The 14,821-nt window shown below is 37.5% G+C and overlaps 1 protein-coding gene across 2 annotated transcripts in view; it reads left to right on the forward strand.

Moving 5' to 3' along the window:
- The window catches only part of FBXW7 (F-box and WD repeat domain containing 7), a 224,502-nt gene that overhangs the window by 55,449 nt on the left and 154,232 nt on the right, over window positions 1-14,821 (forward strand). For both annotated transcript variants that reach the window (XM_059876139.1, XM_059876140.1), the window contains exon 2: window positions 13,145-13,191. The gene's annotated coding sequence lies outside the window, so the exon portion shown is untranslated. The remainder of the gene's footprint in view (window positions 1-13,144; window positions 13,192-14,821) is intronic.

A 14,821-nucleotide genomic window follows, 5' to 3' on the forward strand; every position in this document is an offset into this window, starting at 1 on the left:
TATGTCCCATCATTTTAGAGGGAGAAGGCAATGGCACCCCACTCCAGTACTCTTGCCTGGAAAATCCTATGGATGGAGGAGCCTGGAAGGCTTTAGAGCACTGTTTACTTTCTGGCACAACAAAGTGTTCCATTCTTATTACCTTTTGCTTTTGCTGCCCCTAGATCTGGAAACAGCTGTTTGTCCAGGAATCCCCATCCCTATTCTTGAATACTTACCAACTGCCTTGTGAGGTCAGGAGGTGTTATATGTTACTGGTCAGGCTTCCGGGGAGTCTGTTCATGGGACAGGAAGTCAGGAATTATACTAAAAAAAACTACTAATATTTGGGTACTGATTGTACCCAGTACCCAAGGTTCTTCTCCTGTTTAATGTTTGGATCTCTCCTCTCCCAAGGTGAGGATCTTGGTCAACAGTCACATATACATTTATTCATTTACTTTGTCCTCTAATGTACATGGTATAATAATATTGAAATTGGCACACCAAACCACGGCCAACAGCAAACCTAGTGATGAGGGAAAGTTTAAGATTTCTGTGTAGTGTTGTTCATGTCATTCCCCAGTGAAGGTATATATCAGAGTACTGTGCTCATAAATTATCTTAATTAATTAAATATTTTTATATCACTACTTTGATAAACCCTAAGGTTTATTTCTTTTTGCTTGTGTTTGGTTTTAACCCTCCCTCCATCATTGAGTCATTTAAAAATTTTTTTGAGACTTGCAAAATAGTAAAATGGCTAAGAGTCAAAACTATGTAAAAAGGCATTCTGAAAAGTCTTCCTTCCTTCTCCTTCCCTGTTTTCTCTTTTCAGTCTCTGTAGGTTACCAATTTCATTAGTTTCTGGTTTATCCTTGTGTTTCCTTTTGTAAAAAAAAGTAAGCGTTATATGTTTATATTATAAACAAAATATTATATGTTCATGCATTGCTGTTTGTGTATTTATTCCTATTATTATTTTATACAAGCAGAATACCGTGTGTACATATTCTGTATGAGTGAAGTTGAACATCAGCTTGTTGAGCTCTAGGAAAACATTTGTTGGTATTTTTATTTGAATAATGTTGATCACTAATTTGTGAAAGTGAAAGTCACTCAGTCATGTCCTACTCTTTATGACCCCATGAACTATACAGGACTTCTCCAGGCCAGAATACTGGAATGGGTAGCTTTTCCCTTCTGCAGGGGATCTTCCCAACCCAGAAGTGAACCCAGGTCTCCCACATTGCAGGCAGATTCTTTACCAGCTGAGCTACAAGGGAAGCCCAAGAATACTGGTGTGAGTAGCCTGTCCCTTCTCCAAGGGATCTTCCCCACCTAGGAATCAAATGGGGTCTCCTGCATTGCAGGTGGATTCTTTACCAACTGAGCTCTCAGGGAAGCCCAACTTAGGGAACTCAGTATCTTTATGAAGCTTAGTCATCCTTTCCAAGAGAATAGGGGATGTCTTTTCATTTGTATTTTTCAGAAGTGTATTATAGCTTTCCTAATAGAAATTTTACACATTTATGTTTAATCCTAAATATATATATGTGTTTGTATATGTGTATATATATATTTGTTCTTTTTGTAAATACTATTTTCAAATAAGTAGTTTGAAGCTTTTTCCTTTTAATAGAAGAGCTGTTGTTTAGTTGCTTGAGTCTTTGGGACCCCCATGGACTGTAGCCTTCCAGGCCCCTCTATCCATGGGATTTTCCAGGCAAGAATACTGGTGAAGTGAAGTCGCTCAGTCGTGTCTGACTCTTCGCAACCCCATGGACTGTAGCCTATCAGGCTCCTCCGTCCATGGGATTTTCCAGGCAAGAGTACTGGAGTGGGGTGCCATTTCCTTCTCCAGGGATCTTCCCCACCCAGGGATCGAACCTGGGTCTCCTGCATTGTAGGCAGATGCTTTTAACGTAAACGTTGCTGTTTCCTTCTCCAGGGCACCTTCTTGACCCAGGGATCAAACCCATGTCTCCTGCATTGCAGGCAGATTCTTTATCTCTGAGCCACCTGGGAAATAGAGTGAAGCCTATTTTTATATCTTGACATGACAGTGTTTCTTCTAATTTTTACATTGCTTTTACTGCTTTATGCTGTATTTACTTTTTTTCTTCTTTTCCTATGGGCTGTTTCTTTACTCTTTTTGAAGATTATTTTCTTAGTTGATATTTTTGTTTTAATGGCTAACTTTATACTAATATTTTCTTACATCATTAGGGTCCCTTTAGGCAAAGAACTTAGACTGCTGATAATTGCTTTGTCTGCATTAAATGAATATCCTCTGACATTCAGTTATTACCTGTTCAATGCCAGTGAGCAGATTCTTTAGTTTTTTACTTCTGTTTTCTTCATATTAAAAAAAAATTCCATTAAAATTTGTCAGAGAATACAATATTTAAATACCCATCTTCATTCTTTGTCCATATTTTTGTTTTAGTAATATATCTAAAATTAAATATATTCAGTGTTTATCCCATTGTTTAGTAAAGTTTTTGCCAAAGTTTTCACTGTCTACTTTTAATGAGGTAAATCTCATTCTTTTGTAGATTGCTCTGAGTAGGCTCTGAATAATACATTCCCAGAGTTCTTGCATGTTTAAATCTCTAGTTCTGTAGTTATAAAGGTACCTGACTGGATATAAAATCCTTGGTTTATACTTTCATTACTTGGGTTTCTTGAAGAAGATGCTACACTTTTACTTTACTTTGAATGTTGCTATTTAGAAACCAGATGCCAGCCTTGCTTTCTGTCCTGTGTAAGAGGCTTGGTGTGTTTTCTGGAGGATCCAAAGATTTTTTTCCTTCCTTCTTTTGAAGTTTTACTAGGCTGTGTTTTGTAGTTTGTTATTCTGGGTTTTTCCAAGTATGCAGTATGTTTGTTGCTACAATTCACATACCTTGTAGTTCTTCCTGCCCACCACAGCATACAAGTAAATACACATTTGTTTTTGTTTTGGAGAGACTTTATAAGTTATAGTTTTAAATATTAGTTCCTTTATTTTACTTCCATTCTTCAGAGTTTTCTGTTATACATTTGTTATAGCTTCTTTACAGATCTATGTTAATTTTTTTCTCCGGTCATTTTTTCTTCAGTATTTTTATTCTCTTGGCTGAGTTATAGCTTCTTTACAGATCTATGTTAATTTTTTTCTCCGGTCATTTTTTCTTCAGTATTTTTATTCTCTTGGCTGAGTTATAGCTTCTTTACAGATCTGTGTTAATTTTTTTCTCCGTCATTTTTTCTTCAGTATTTTTATTCTCTTGGCTGATCTCTTGCTTCTTATTTTCCTTTGTATTTTTACTTGAATCCAACCTTCCTTTTTATTTCTTCTTTTTTGGCCATACCATCTTGTGGATAAGGTCTTAGTTCCCCAGCCAAGGATTTAACCTGCAACCCCTGTGATGAAAGCTTGGAGTCTTAACCACTGGACTGCCAGGGAGGTCCTTTTGCTACTTATTTTGAAAGTGATTTGTCTTTTTCTCCATTCCCTCTGCCTGAGTGCAGTCAATTCTTATTTAATATCTTGTTGTGTTTTGTCCATTTATAGTTTTGATTTTTGGTTCACTATGTTAAAAGATATGTATGAAGGCTGTTACAGATTTATTTTGGAATATTACTTTACAGGTTTATGTTTTGTGGATTTTTTTCCCTTTGGTGAGAGTTTTCATTAGCTAGAGTATTTGGACTTGGAATGTCTGTGTTCTTACAGTAGCGTTTAAAATTAGTGTTGTCTGCTGTATCTATTCATTTCTTGGCTCAGCATTACAACTTTTATGTGTTGCTGCTGCTGCTGCTAAGTTACTTCAGTCGTGTCCGACTCTTAGCGACCCCATGGACTGCAGCCTACCAGGCTCCTCCATCATGGGATTTTCCAGGCTAAAGTACTGGAGTGGGGTGCTATTGCCTTCTCCGTTTTATGTGTTAGGTTGGTGCAAATGTAACTGCAGTTTTTGCATTGTTGAAATATGCCGTTTGATGTTGGAATACATTAAGTAAGCATGGTTATGTTAACACATCATTTTAAAATGCATTTCTTGTATTTTTTTGTTGTTAATGGCATTGCTTGCTGTTGGTTTTATATTTATTTGAGACAATGGAAATGATGTTAGACAAAAAGCAAGTTCAAGCAGTTTTCTTGAGTTCAAAATGGGTCGTAAAGCAGTAGAGTCAACCTGCAGCATCAGCAGTGCATTTGGCCCAGGAATTGCTAACCAACGTACAGTGAAGTGGTCGCTCAAGAAGTTTTGCAAAGGAGACGAGAACCTTGAAGATAGGAGTGCAGTGGCCGGCCCTAGGAAGGTGATAGTGACCTATTGAGAGAATCATTGAAACTGATCCTCTTACAACTACAGGAGAATTTGCCAAGGAACTCAGTGTCAGCCATTCTACGGTCATTATGCACTTGAAGCATATTGGAAAGGTGAAAAAGCTTGATAAGTGGGTGCCTCATGAGCTGATTAAAAAAAAAATCATTATCTTCATCTGTTGTCTTCTCTTATTTTTGCAACAGCAGTGAACCATTTCTTGACTGGATTGTGATGTGAGATGAAAAGTGGATTTTATCCAATGACCAGCAACCACCAACTCAGTGGTTGAACCGAGAAGAAGCTCCAAAGTACTTCCCAAAGCCAAACTTGCACCAAAAAAAGGTCACTGCCACTGTTTGGTGATCTGCTGATGTTCTGAGCTGCTGCAGCTTTTTGAATCCTGGTGAAACCATTACATCTGAGAAGTATGCTCAGCAAATTGATGACATGCTGCAAATGCCTGCAGCCGGTCTTGGTCAATGGAAGGGTCCAACTCTCCATGACAGTGCCCACTGCATGTTGCACAACCAGGGTTTCAAAAGTTGAGTGACTTGGGTTATGAAGTTTTGCCTCATACACCACATTCACCTGACCTCTTGCCAACTGACCACCACTTCTTCAAGCATCTTGACAACTTTTTTTGCAGGGAAAACACTTCCACAACCAGCAGGAGGCAGAAAATGCTTTCCAAGAGTTCGTTGAATCGAGAAGCCTGGATTTTTAAGCTACAGGAATAAACCAACTTTTTGTTGTTGGCAAAAATGTGTTGATTGTAATGAATTCTTTGATTAATAAAGATGTATTTGAGCCTCGTTGTTGTTCAGTCGTTTAGTCATGTCTGACCCTCTGTAACCTAATTACGATGATTTAAAATTTGCAGGCTTAAACCACAGTTACTTTTGTACCAACTGGTTGCTCAGTGATAAAGAATCTGCCTGCCAGTGCAAGAGATGCAGGAGATGTGGGTTTGATCCCTGGGTCTGAAAGATCCTCTGGAGAAGCAAATGGCAACCCACTCCAGTGTTCTTGCCTGGGAAATCCCATAGTCAGAGGAGCCTTGCAGGCTGCAGTCCATAGGGTCTCAAAAGTGTCGGACGTGACTTAGTGACTAAACAACAATATGATGGTCATCGGAATTAAATTCTCTCGCTCCCATCCATTTTCGTTCACTGATTGCTAAGATGCCGATGGTCAGTCTTGCCATCTCCTGTCTGACCACATCTAATTTACCTTGATTGACAGACCTAACATTCCAGGTTCCTATGCAGTATTATTCTTTATAGCATAGGACTTGACTTTCAGCACCAGACATATCCGTAGCTGAGCATCGTTTCCACTTTGGCCCAGCTGCTTCATGCTTATTGGAGCTATTAGTAATTGCCCTCTGCTCTTCCCCAGTGGCGTACTGGACACCTTCTGACCTGGAGGCTCATCTTTTGGAGTCATGTCTTTTTACCCTTTCATATTCTCTATGGGGTTCTCCAGGCAAGAATACTGGAGTGGGTTGACATTTCCTTTTCTGGTGAACCATGTTTTGTCAGAACTCTTCACTGTGACCTGTCTGTCTTGGGTGGCCCTGCACAGCATGACTCATAGCTTCATTGAGTTACGCAAGCCCTTTTGCCACAACAAGACTGTGATCCATAAAAGGGATGAAGTAAAGAAGGTGAAAAGTGAAGTTTCTCAGTCGTGTCTGTCTCTTTGGGACCCCATGGACTATAGCCTACGAGGCTCCTCCGTCCATGGGATTTTCCAGACAAGAATACTGGAGTGGGTTGCCATTTCCTTCTCCAGGGGATCTTCCTGACCCCAGGGATTGAACCCGGATCTCCTGCATCATAGGCAGATGCTTCACCATCTGAGCCACCAGGGAAGCCCAAAAGGGATGAATAGTGTACCGAAACTAAATTGTACTACAGTTAACTTTTCCTTTTTGTGGAGCTTTTACAATGTTGGTAGTATTTTTATTTGTTTCCTCTCTCCTATGTATAGCTAGGTAATTACCAAAAAAGGTGGTTTTTGCCATGTTTATTTTATAGTTGCTACTTTGACTGTGTGGATCACAACAAACTGTGGAAAATTCTTAAAGAGATGGAAATACCAGACCATCCTATCTGTCTCCTGAGAAACCTGTGTGCAGATCAAGAAGCAACAGTTAGAACTGGACATGGAACAATGGACTGACTCAAAATTGGGAAAGGAGTGCATCAAGGCTGTACATTGTTAACTTGTTTATTTAACTTATATGCTGAGGACATCGTGCAAAATGCCGGGCTGGATGAGTCACAAGCTGGAATAATATCAATTATTATTGATAATAAATAATCTGGGAGAAATATCAGTAACCTCAGATATGCAGATGATACCACCCTTGTGGCAGGAAGCTAAGAGGAACTAAAGAGATGATGAAAGTGAAAGAGGAGAGTGAAAAAGCTGGCTTAAAACTCAACATTCAAAAAATGAAGATCATGGCATCTGGTCCCATCACTTCATGGCAAATAGATGGGGGGAAATGGAAACAGTGGCAGAATTTATTTTCTTGGGCTCCAAAATCACTGAGGACAGTGACTGCAACCATAAAATGAAAAGATGCTTGCTCCTTGGAAGAAAAGCTAAGGCAAACCTAGACAGCGTGTTCAAAAGCAGAGACATCACTTTGCTGACAAAGGGGTGCAGATAGTCAAAGCTATGATTTTTCCAGTATTCATGTACAGATATGAGAGTTGGACCATAAAGAAGGCTGAGTGCTGAAGAATTGATGCTTTTGAACTGTGGTGCTGGAGAAGGCTCTTGAGAGTCCCTTGGACTACGTGGAGATCAAATCGATCAATCCTAAAGGAAATCAGTCTTAAATATTCATTGGAAGGACTGATGCTGAAGCTGAAGCTGCAATACTTTGGCACCTGGTGCAAAGAGCCAGCTCATTGGAATAGACCCTGATGCTGGGAAAAATTGAGGGCAGGAGAAGGTGACAGAAGATGAGGTGGTTGGATGACATCACTGACTGAATGGACATGAGTTTGAGCAAGCTCCGGGAAATAGTGAAGGATGGAAGCCAGGCGTGCTGCAGTCCATGGGATCACAGAGTCGGATATGACTTAGCAACTAAACAATAGCTGTGCAATTGAACTGCAAAAGGAGGACATTCTCCACAGTGGTTATATGTTACTGCATTAAAATGATCAACTGGGACTTGTGTTGATTTAAGGGATATGAAAGATATAAGACCCAGGCTTAATAAGAAGTATGTTGTAAAAATTGGCAGTTGACTAGAACTGTGAATACTTTTAGAAATACTTTGGAAGATTGTGGAAATGTTGAAGAAAAATGATCAGAGCATAACTTTATGAAGGTATGATTGTGTAGTGAATATGATTATAAAAATGCAGGTGAGTTGTACTGAAACTTACATCATATCACTTTTTAATAACTGGGGAAAGGAAGATGTTTTTGAGTCTCTCTTTAAATTTGTTGGTAATATCTATGAGACTGTCATTAGAACATTGAGAGATTTTTTTTGAAACTTCTTGAGGTATTGTGTAAGCAATCCTGTGCAGTTTTGCAGTCATCAGGCAAGAAGCTTGAGAGGTTAAGTACTGAGTGCTGTGTCTTTATTATGGAAATAGAAGTGCAGCATGAGGTTTTTAAAGTAAAAATTTACGTCTTTTACAAAAAATTATAATAGTTGAAGCTTTTTGAATACTTAGAAGATAAAATAGCATTTAGTTCTCTATAAGCATTTAGTTCTCAGAGGAGGCGATGGCACCCCACCGCAGTACTCTTGCCTGGAGAGTCCCTTGGATGGAGGAGCCTGGTGGGCTGCAGTCCATGGGGTCGTGAAGAGTTAGACACGACTGAACGACTTCTTTTTCCCTTTCTCTATAAGGTAGGGGTAAACTATTAATTTGGACTGGGTTGGTTTGTGAAATATTTTAATTTGGCTAAATTGAATGTGTGGTGGGCAGTTTGAAAAGTGATTTGAAACACTTTGTTTCAGATAATTTAAGATCTGATATCTATGTTACAACTTACAACTGTTGACTAGCTGTAACCTTGCTTTTTAAATATTTTTCACCAATCTGGCTCTAACTTTTCCACCTCTAAAATTAAAGTAGAAAACAATGAAAAATAACAGAATCCTAAGAAGACATATCATTAGCACTATTTAAAGATGCTAATTTTTCAAATACCAGTATTTATGTGAATATAGTTATCATTCATGAGCAATTTTTATTAGATTTATTGCTGATTAAACAGTGTGTAGTCACTGAATTCACTGAATCCCCTTTTGTTTTAGGGGAAGACTGTTCTGCTTACACCTTTACTGTCCTCTCTGGGATGTTTCATATGTTACCAGAGACTGTAAAGCTAGAGAGTTTTCCTAGTGAACCTGTGTCTAGTCCTGAAGGTTCTTTAGATTTAGGATGAGATCTCTTGGCTCTGTGCTTCAAAATAGACCCTTAGGGATGATTCAGGTCCTTCTGTTCGTGTTTGTCTCTCTTCTTTTGGTGAGATGTGTGACCTCTGGGGACATCTCCTTACATTCAATAATTCGGTTTTTATCTTTTAGGTAGATAAGACAAACTTCTCTTGAGGGAGGTTCCCCCCCCCCCCCCCCCCCCCCCCCCCCCCCGTATGTTCTAAAGTGCCTCTCAAGTTAATTCTTCTGTTCATTTCAAAAGTTACCCAAAGTGGCAACTGTGTGTCTTAATTTGTTCTTAGTGAAAACTTGCAGTTTAGAGGGGTAAGTTTCTGAATTAGAAGCAGGCCTCTGGCCTGAGAGTGGGTTGAGTAATGCAGTCAGTTTCGGGTAAGTGTTGCTTGTGCCACCTGGTGTCTCAGAGCCACAGTTCAGTGCTGACTGGACGTTTGGAGAGGTCTCTATCAGGCTGGACTCACAGGTGAAGCGCCCCAAGACTGAGCAGAGTTACTGTAAGGATTCAGTGAGTCATCTTCAGTAAAGTTTGTCCAAAGGATTCCTCTGGGAATTGTTCAGGGACCTGACCTGCTGGGGCCTATGCCATTCTGTTCCTGCGAACTTTATCTTGAGACTTACATGACAACTCTACCCCATGGCTAAAGACAAATAGGTTGTTGTGAGTAATAAGATGGCTTTCCATCAATGATAAAAGCTCTCAGATCTGACCAAATAATGATATTTAATTTAGAGAGAAATTGGTAAGATTAAAAAAAGTTATTTAGGTAAATATAATGGAAAGATAGATAAAAAGGACATACAGATAAAACTTTATGTTTTAGTTAAAGAAGGTATCACTGTAAATATCAATGTAAAATTTTTTAGGTATGTAGGAATGATTACCCGAAAGACTTTTCTTCAAATGGTTATTGGTTTTTAAAAGTCTTAAAAGTTTCTGAAAAACCGGGCCAAGTAGTGTGCCTTAAAGGTTTTATGAGTTTTTATGGATTCCCGGCTTGGCCATCTGATTGCTTTTAGAATCAACTTCTGAGTTAGCCATTAACACTTTTAATATGCGTGAAGTTATACATTTGTGAATGTAAGTTGAGCCTATGTAGAAATATTCATTAGCAGGACTTCATGTAAAACTTCATTTGCTATTAGTAGAAAATCATAAGGAATCATTTCTTGGTAAAGTTTATTTTTACATTGAAACTGTTCTTAAAACTTATTAATACAAAATAACTAGATGTATTTAATTTACTTTTATGCAGCCTATATAAATAAATACATTGTTAAGAGATCCAGATTTTCAAATTATTGAGTTACAGACCATTAGTATGACCTGGAGTTGCTTAACTGAGAAGTGATTTTTCATCTATTTTTTTTAAATAAGCTTAAAAATAATAATTGAAGTATAATTTATATACAGAAAAGTACAGATGAGCTTTTGGATATTGATGAACTTTTGCAAAGTGAACACACACACACAAACTTGTAACCATACCCTAGTTCAAGATACCAATTAAAGCCTCCCTGTGACCTGTCCTGGTCAAGTAACTCTCTCACCGCAGTTTACTACTGTGACTTTGCCATCAGAGATTAGTTTGGCTTGTTTTCGAATTTGATAGGCTAGAATTAGATGTGCGCTGCTTCTCCCCCCGCCCAGCTTCTTTCATACAGCACTGTGTTGGTGCGATGTGTCCTGTTTGTGCATGTGTCCTATTTTGCGTATGGCACTGGTTTTCTCATTGTCACTGAGGTTTAGGATACCCTTGTATGAATTTGCTAAAGTTTATTTCTCCCTTCTCCTGCCGATGGACATTTGGGTCATGTGTAGTTTTGGGCTGTTTAAATAATGCTGCTGTGATAAATCTTGTACATATCTTTCTGTGCACAAATATACACATTTCTATTGACTATATACCCAGGAGTTGTATTGCTTAGTCATTGGGTATATGTATTTTCACCTTTAGTGAAGTTGCTGATTTGTGTCCGACTCTTTGCGACCCCATGGACTGTAGCCTACCAGGCTCCTCCGTCAATAGAATTTTCCAGGCAAGAGTACTAGAGTGGGTTGCCATTTCCTTCTCCAGGAGATCTTCCTGACCCAGGGATCGAACCTAGGTCTCCCACATTGCAGGCAGATGCTTTATCATCTGAGCCACTAGGGAAGCCCTTAAAGCCTTCACCTTTAATAGATATTTCCACATAATTTTCCATACTGGTTATACCAATTTCCATTTCTCTGTGCAGTGCATGAGAATGCCATTTGCTGCACATGCTTGCTTATACTTGGTATTCCCTGATTTTTTTATTAAAACCCAGTCATTTTGGTGGGTAGAAGTATCTTGTGTTGTTTATCTGTGTTTTCTTGAGGACTAGTGATGTTGAGGACCGTTTCAGTATGTTTGTTGGATTTTGAAATTACTTTTTAGTAAAATTTTGTTTCGTCTTCGTCTTAAAAATCGGATTGTCTTTTTCTTGGTGATTTAGAATGTTTTTTTTCTCTCATTTTTAAAAATATTTTGTACCTGTACCTTTGGACATGTGCATTGAGAATATCCTTCCTACTTTGTAGCTTGCATCTTCATTTTAAGAACACAACTTTTTAAGGAAGTCCAGTTTGCTGTGTTTATCTTTGTCTTGTTTAAGAAATCTTCATCTGCCTCAAAGTCATGATGACATTCTCCTGTCATCTCACAGCTTTATTGTTCTAAACTTCATTGTTTGGGTCTCGAACACACTTTTTTCTTCCTCCTTTTCCATGGCTCCATCCACATCCGTGGATGGATGTGATTGATTGATTGATTTTGATTTTAACAGTAGTGGTGATAGAAAACAAATGATACAAATGGTGATAGAAAATGGTATTGTAGTTTTTGAATGGTAACATTTTCCGCTAGTTAAAGTAGATGATTTTTTTATTCTGTTGGTTCTTTTAAAAGGAATTTAAAAACATCTTTTTAAAATCTAATTCTAAAAGAGGCAGTCAGTTTTAGTGTATACTATGTCATTTTCTGTCTTATTTGTTTTCTGTTTGATGCTTTAAAGATGTTGGGTTGTGCAGTCAATGACAGCTACCGTATATAAGCAGGTGAATGAATCTCTGTAAAGCTTGGTTTTGTAATCTGTGAAATGGAGAGTGAATAAGGTGATTAAAAAAGAGATATACAACCTTTTTCAAATCTTGAGCGATGTGCCTGGCAAATAACAAGAGCACTATAATATTTAGTGCTTAATCTTGAAGTTTTGAACTTCGTTTTGAAAATTATTTTGACTCGAAATTTGACAGAAAAGATACATACTGTGTTTATTATAAAATTATTTACAACTTTTGTAAGTCATAAAATTAATTTGTAAGTTTATGCCTTTCTTTGAAATCTTTTAATTTTTTTTAGTATCAACATAGGGTAGATTTTAAAATACTTATGCTAATTTTTTAAAATAAAATTTAATACTTTAAAAAGTATCTTTCTATCTCGTTTAGTCACTAAGTCATGTCTGACTCTTTTGCAACCTCCGTGGATTGTAGCCTGCCAGGCTCCTCTGTCAGTGGGTTTTCCCAGGCAAAAATACTAGTGTGGGTTGCCATTTTCTTCTCCAGGGGGTCTTCCTGACCCAGGGGTGGAACCTCCGTCTCCTACATTTTCAGGTGGATTCTTAGCCACTGAGCTATCAGGGAAGCCCCTTCTATTTTATTGTCCCCAGTTCTGTAGGTGCTAGAGTTACATTTTCTAGCTGTTACTCGGAGAAGGCAACGGCAACCCACTTCAGTACTCTTGCCTGGAGAATCCCATGGATGGAGAAGCCTGGTAGGCTGCAGTCCCTGGGGTCGCTAAGAGTTAGACACAACTGAGCGACTTCCCTTTCACGTTTCACTTTTATGCATTGGAGAAGGAAATGGCAACCCACTCCAGTGTTCTTGCCTGGGGAGTCCCAGGGACGGGAGAGCCTGGTGAGCTGCCGTCTATGGGGTCGCACAGAGTCTGACACAACTGAAGTGACTTAGTGGCAGCAGCAGCAGTAGCTGCTACTTAGAAAGGTGTTGGTAACTAGATACTAGAATGTAGAGCTGACATTGTATGTGATAATTAGGGACCATTTAACATATGAGTGCTTTCCTAAGAAATTGTTAGTATGCTGTTGTCTTGGTCTGTAATTTTTAAGATCTGATTTGTTAGAGAGCTGTCAATATCCTGGTAATTCATTAGGTTCTCCATTTAAACCTTGAATTATTTATAAGTTTAGGAAAAATTTTGTTAATCATTTGGCAAAGTTCAGCAGGTGCTTTGGATTTTAAAGCAGTGTGGAAAAACAAATTGCTATTATGTAAATGGAATTCCTGGGTAGACTTTATAGATCAGGGGTAACTTTTGAAGTTGAGAAATTACTCCTCATATATTTGTTTATTTTTTTATTATTTTAGGGAGTCTCAACCATCAGTGAGATTTTTAAAAGGCTATCAAATATTTGGTAAGTCTGTATTCTCCATGTTAAATACTTTGCATGTTACTTAAGTTTACATGTATATTACGTTAATGACATTTATAATAATAGCCTGTGTAAATTATAACACATTTCTTTTAATTTTTACCTGGTACTTGAATTTTTTCTCTTTATACTTATTCTGATCTTCTTCTGATTCTTTCTTTGTATCAAGAAAATTCTTCTAGTGTGCAGGCTGAATAGTAAAAGAATTCAAAGAAATTAATAGTCTTCATGGAAAGACATACTAATATATTTTGTGAATGAAACAGGATTTTCCTTTCATAAGATTTTTGTAATAGCTGTTAGTAGCTGTTGATACTAGTACAAACACCAAGATTCTTTAGCTATACCTTACTTTACTCTTTACCTTAGGTCCAGTTAATCACAATAAGTCAATGTGAAGACTCTGATCAGACCTTACACTATTTCTTAGTGATAACATTTTAGTATGAATATTTGATAGGTGCCTGTAAATCAGATCATAAACTTTTGATTTCACGAGATGGTGCTTTACATTTTTTATTTTTGAGTGAAAGTAGAATTAATCTCAGAATGTGTTTTACTTCATTGTAGTATTTTAGATTTTTGTGCTATGGTGACTATATAGACATTTAACAATGCTTTGGTTACTGATGATAGATTTAAAAATTATTAGATATACGTCAACAATGAGAGGGAAGTACTGAGGCATTGGTTGCTAATCAAGTGGCATATGTAGTTTTTGATTATTTTAATATAGTCAATAAAATATTTTTAAGAATGAATACTAAGAAAATTAGTATCTTGATTAAGAAAATTTCCTAGATACATGAAGATATATTTAATGATAAGCATTGATTTCTTTTATTATACTTTTTAATGTGTTTGAAAAAATAAATTTTCAACCAAATTATATTTTAAAATTTCAATAATAATCATAGTTGATATAAGTATTCAACAAATTATACTACTCTGTTGAATATTTATAATAAATGTAACATTGTAAGGAGCAAATGATGCTACAAAAATCTCTTATACAAAATTTTGCTACTTAAAATGTGGTAATTGATTTCTGGAGATGTATTAAGTAGAAAAAAAGAATTCGTGGTGGCCCAGATAGTAAAGAATGTGCCTACAATGTGGGAGACCTGGGTTTGAGCCTTGGGTCAGGAAGATCCCCTGGAGAAGGGAAAAGAACCCACTGCATTATTCTTAACTGGAGAATTCCATGGACAGAGGAGCCTGGTGGGCTACAGTCCTTTGTCACAAAGAGTTGGACACCACTGAACAACTAACACTTTCCCATTAAGTAGAAGAAGTAATTTATGGCCATTTTTTTCCCCATTGATGTAAATAATTTGAGTTAGTTTGAGTGAAGCAATCTTTGTATTGTATGTATTTTTGGCATATATTTTATTTTAGCAAATTTTTAGTATATTCAGAGTTTCAGAGTTGTGTAATCATCATTGCTGTCTAGTTTTAGAAGCATCTTCACTCCTCTGACACCTTAGGCGACAAGTAATATACTTTTTCTATGAATTGCCTATTTTGGACTTTCTTTCTTCATCTCTCTCCCCCTCCCACCAAGTCTTAATTGTGGTGTGCAAGGTCTTCAGTTGCTGAACGAGAACTCTTT

Source organism: Bos taurus, chromosome 17 (assembly GCF_002263795.3).
Source record: "Bos taurus isolate L1 Dominette 01449 registration number 42190680 breed Hereford chromosome 17, ARS-UCD2.0, whole genome shotgun sequence".
Lineage (NCBI taxonomy): Eukaryota > Metazoa > Chordata > Mammalia > Artiodactyla > Bovidae > Bos > Bos taurus.